This window comes from Pteropus vampyrus, unplaced genomic scaffold (assembly GCF_000151845.1).
Source record: "Pteropus vampyrus isolate Shadow unplaced genomic scaffold, Pvam_2.0 Scaffold364, whole genome shotgun sequence".
In the NCBI taxonomy this organism is placed as follows: Eukaryota; Metazoa; Chordata; class Mammalia; order Chiroptera; family Pteropodidae; genus Pteropus; species Pteropus vampyrus.
In genome coordinates, this window is record NW_011889145.1 from 529,572 (window position 1) to 534,608 (window position 5,037).

General features: G+C 59.3%; 1 protein-coding gene across 1 annotated transcript in view; it reads left to right on the forward strand.

Moving 5' to 3' along the window:
* The window catches only part of PER2 (period circadian regulator 2), a 28,986-nt gene extending 27,942 nt beyond the window's left edge, over positions 1-1,044 (forward strand). Inside the window, exon 22 of the mRNA XM_023522928.1 lies at positions 343-1,044. The gene's annotated coding sequence lies outside the window, so the exon portion shown is untranslated. The remainder of the gene's footprint in view (positions 1-342) is intronic.
* Positions 1,045-5,037: the final 3,993 nt, after the last annotated feature.

Sequence of the window (5,037 nt, forward strand, 5' to 3'; positions counted from 1 at the left end):
CCCGGCCACGAGCCCGGCCCTGGCCCAGAGCAGCGGCTGCGCCCGTGTTTCCCCCTCGACCCCTGACCCCGGGCGAGACAGTGGCCCCTCTGTCTCCATGGGCTCGACCTCACTTGGGGCAGCTTCTGGTCTCGTGCCCTAGTGTCACTGGCACTTCAGTGTCCTTGGGACACTGGGGAGAGCGAGGCCAGTCTGCCCGGCTTTTTGCTAAACCTCATGCTGCATCACACGCCCCAAAGACTGTTTGGGAAAATGTCCCTGGTCCCTGGACTGAGTGAGAAGGTCCCACTGCTGAAGCGATGACTTAATGTTGGACCAAGCGTGGGAACTAAAAGGGAGCAGGTTTTCCCTCGTCCCGTGACAGAGAAGTGGCTGCTAGAACGGGTGACGGTGATGTCTCCTTGTGTTCCAGTTGGTTTTCATAGGAAAACCATCTTATGCCTGAATATCAATCCTATTTTTATAAACTCAAACACGAACTCAAACCGTTTAAATGGTTTTTTCATTTACAAAGTAACGTCACTTTCAAGCAGCGCACGTGTGGCAGTTAGATGCTGCCGACTGCTTCCGGCCTCTGAAGTCCCGTCGGTAAGGGATTAAACAATAGAGAAGGCTACGTTTTTGTCACCTGAACAAACTGCCACAACGTCCTCTACTGTTATGAACGTTTGCCGCCAGCATTATTTCATTATTTATGCTCGTCAAGGGCGCAGCTTCCACGTGCTGAGGAGCTGCGGGCGGCAGCATTTGGTGAAGTTGTTTACACCATGCCGCGTCGAGTCTTCTGTGTTTTTGGTAGTGTGCTTACACGGGTATTATGAAAACTCTTGATTTTAAACTGAGCCTTCTTTTTAATGTTCCTAAGAAGAAATGTAAATAAGCTCTGGGTCGGTACCGACCCGTTAAGCCTTGCCGGACAAGTGGTTTGTTCACGCACAAACCAAGCTTTCTCCACCCAGTGCAATGCGTTTGTTCGACTGCTTGTGTCTTTTTATGACTTTTTTGCTTTTTAGAAAATTGGTAAATAAAGTAAGTATATTTTTACGTGTATGTATTTTTAATGTAACAGAAGAAAAACTGAATAGGGATCAGAGATTTTCAAAAGATTCAAGAAAAACTCTAGAATGTCTGCGTCAGGGACCCTGTCGCAAAGGCCCCGCCCACCTTCCCCTGCCCGGCGTTCCTCCTGCCGGCCCCTCCCGGTCTGAGTGACACACGCCTCTTCCATCCGGGCTGCAGCTGCAGCCGCCGCTGTCCCTGCCCGGTGAACTTTCTGGACATAAATCGAACCCTATGATCCAGCTCTCCCTCAGTCTTTTCGTTGCAGATGGGGGGGTGCTCCACTCTGCCCCTGGAGGTGCTCCCCGCTCAGCCCCCGGAGGTGCTCCCCGCTCTGCGCTGACCCCAGACACCTACTCTGTTTCCTTTGTGCGCTCCCCAGGTTGTCACGATCTGGCCTGACCCCACCTGTCCAGCCCTTCCTTCCACAACGACGAGGCCATACAGGACCACGGGGGTCAGAGTGGGGAGGCCGGCGGCTGCGGGACGGAGTCCTCAGCCTTCCGGAGCCTTCCATAGGCTCCCTGAGTGGGAGGGAGGGCTTGACTCTGCCCCCTGGCCTGGCAGCCTGAATCCAAGTGACATGGAGATGGGGGTGGGGACAGAAGGCAGAGTCCTTCCAGCGAGCACAGAGGCCTCTACGAACTGGCCCTACTTGACCAGGTATGGCTCACTGAACTTCTGAGTCCCTCTGGGGACTCTTAACTGCATTTTTATTCCCCACATAACGCCAAGGGCACATCTCCCCACCCCCGTTATTTACGAACTAAAAGATTCTCAGAGCCGCGAGGGGCCTACACACCCGCAGGCTGCCCAGCGCCTTTGTTCCCGGGGGATTTATAGCCTGCCACCCCTGCCGCTATCTGGTCCTCCTGTGTCCACCGCATCCCTGCCCAGCCTCTGATTGCCTCTGTTCCTGCATCTGAGGGGACCAAAGGACACAGATGCTCAGGAAGTCTGCTTGGGCAACCTTTGCAGGTCGGGGGACAAATGGCAGGAAGGGGTCTGCTCGGGGAAGCCGCGCAGAGGAGGGAGCAGGGCTTGGCGGCCTCGAGATGGAGCAGCCGGGCTTCTGGGGGGATGCGGCCAGGCCGGTCGGTCAGCCAGTGGGCCCACCGAGAGAAACTGAGGCCGACCTCAAGATGGGACCTCAGGCAACTTCCGGGCCGGTCAAGACGCACAGCCTGCTCTGTCCTTGTGTTTTTCCCCAGAGACACTCGGTCACGCTGAGGCACATCCCAGAACTTAATTTTCTCCCTTTCGACTCTAGATGGCATTCCTCAACGCCCCCCACCCCATGTAAGACGAGGCTTTGGTCCCAAGCCCTCCCTCACCTCCTCCTGACAAGTGTCACCTGTCCTTTCATGTCTACAGTCAGCCGTGCATCGTGTCCTGTAACCTTAATTAAGCCTTCCTCGCCTTCTCTATAGGGTGATTCTAAACAGCAGCACCCCATGGACGGCGCTGTGACTGAAAGATCGGCTGCCGAGCCGATCGCTGTGCTAAGACCATCGCTCTTCTTGGCGCCTTCTTGTTTTTCCGGGAGTTCTTAGCAGCCTTTCGTTTTTCTGCTTGCGCCATTACCCTCCTCCACCACCCACACGCAGTACCCGGTCCACTCAGGTGTTCTACCAGCCTCTTCCCCAAGGCCTCCCTCAGGGCCCCATCGCCCTGTTCCGGCATGAACTGCCTTTGATGGAGGACATTCTAGAATACCTGTTTGGCCTTGTGCAAGCCACATAATGGGTACCGAGAGGGGTGTACAAGACCAGTACAAGAGCGAGCACATCGCCGTTTCTCAAAGTAGTGCACACTTAACTGTAGGTGCATGCGTGTGCGTGCATGTGTGTGTGTGCATGCATGTGTGCACACGTGCATGTGTGCATGTGTGTGCGTGTGTGCGTATGTGTGTGTGCATGCATGCGTGCGTGTTGGGGCGGGGAGGGGGTGTCTCCTTCCCTGAGGTGATGTCTAAATGGCAAAGAAGAATAAAGTTACCGGCCAGCTTGGGGTCTACCCTCAAGCCCCCCCCAATCTGTCACAGTGGAAGTGGGGGTGAAGGGCAATTGAGTCTCAGAGCTTGCGAGGACACTGAGGGGCGATGAGAGGCGTCCACTCACGCCGGGATGAGCAATGCCCGGCTGGGGGAGTCTCCGCCCACTCACGAGGAAGCAGCCAAGAGGCAGCGCAGGGACAGGCGAGAACCGGCAGGAGGGGTGCCCAGTGGGTTACAAGGGTCAGGAGATGGCGAGGACCTTCATCCTCTCGTTGAACTTGCCCTGGGCAGGTCCCTCCCATGGGGAGCCCAAAATGAACAGCCACTTGGAAGGCTGCCAGGTCTATCCTCAGGGGGCAGGGAGCGTGGTGGGTGGTGATAGTGCCTGTGGCCTAGCCCACTACCCACTGCACTGCAGTCCCTAGAGGTCCCCTTCCTAGGCTGCCTCTCAACCAGGTTTGGGACACCCTGTGACCTTCTTTACCTACCCAGTGCTTCTGACCAGGTACGTGGGGGTCCTGGGTCAGACCGTACCCCTGACCAGAGAGGCTCACAGGCTGGAGGCTGCGGACCAGACCCTGACCACCTCAATCCAGGGTGAGCAGGAGGGGGCTAGGTAAGGGGGTGCGGCGCTACTGGGGGTCAGGTGCGCGCCCACCAGGTAGATGAATAGCGAAGCTGAGACCTGAACAGTGAGGAAACAGCCTTTAAAGCGGGACCGGAGAGCGCGGGAGCGTGTTCCAGGTTGAAGGCAAAGCCAGAGGTTATCGTGGCATTGCGGCTCTGCCCGGCTGCTTGGATGGACACAGGACCCTGGAACAGGGGCCTGGCCTGGGTCCCCAGGTTGCTGCTGCCCAAGAACGCGGCCCCGCCGCCCACGCACCGCACCCGCGGGGAGGCGGGACCGGCAGATGGGCGGCCGCGGTGGGGGTGGCGGTCGTCTGGCGGACACTGACGCGCCCGCCGCCCGCCCGCGGGACAAAGCCGGCAGAGACAAAGGCGCGGCCAACACCTGTCGCTCTTGGCGGGGTCGCTGCTTTTCTGCTTTTCTCCGCTGAAGCCGCTGCAGCTGCCAACTGTCACGGGCATCAAGTTACGGGGTCCAGGCGGCCTCCGCAAGCCTGGCAGGGGGAGGGCTGGGAGGGAAGGGAACCGAATGGGGACGCTGCGGGGGGACGAAGGAGACTGGCAGAAGGGGGGCCAGGGCAGACGAGCAGGGGTGGGGAACAGGGAGGAGTGGGAGGTGGGAGGAAGCAAAGAGGGTAGGTGGGGGTGGGAACCAGGGGAAGGCGGAGGAGGGGGAGTGGGGCTGAGGAGGAAAAGGGAGGTCAAGGGGGACCGAATGAGCGAAGGGTATTAGGAGAAGATGGGGGGTTCAGGGGGTGACAGAGATGATGACCGGGAAAGAACGGGCAGCTTGAGGGGGCGGGAGGCGGACAAGGGGAGGAAGGGCAGGGGTTGGGGAACGACCAGAGAGCCTGGAGGAGCAACGATGCCCGCCGGCCGCGAACCCCGCCCCGCCGGGATCTCTGCGCAGAGGGCCTCCGCTGTTCCCACACAAAGGTCCGCAGGATCCGCAGTGCGCCGCGGGCATGCTTCCGCTGCGGTGGGCCCGCATCTCTCCCGGGCTCCACAGCCACCCCAGTCTCCAGACCCTGTGGGTCTGGAGACCGCGGACTTGACTGACCCTGCCCCGCCTTCCCCGGACCTAGCACGCTCCCACACTGCGCTCCTCTCCGCAGGCACCATCCGTAAATGAAGCAGGTGTGAAGACTGAATGAGGAATAAGTAAAGGGATGAGCTCCTGCTCACACGCACAACTGATCTGGAGGCCTAGCTCAGGGTATGGAGGGAAACAAGCGCACCCCGAACCGCAGCTCTCTGGGGTCACCGCCCCCTTGGTTGCCTCCCCCGCGGGGGTCGCGCGGAGGCCGAGCTGGGGGCCACGCCCGTCGGCCACGCCCCGCCAGCTGCCAGTCGAC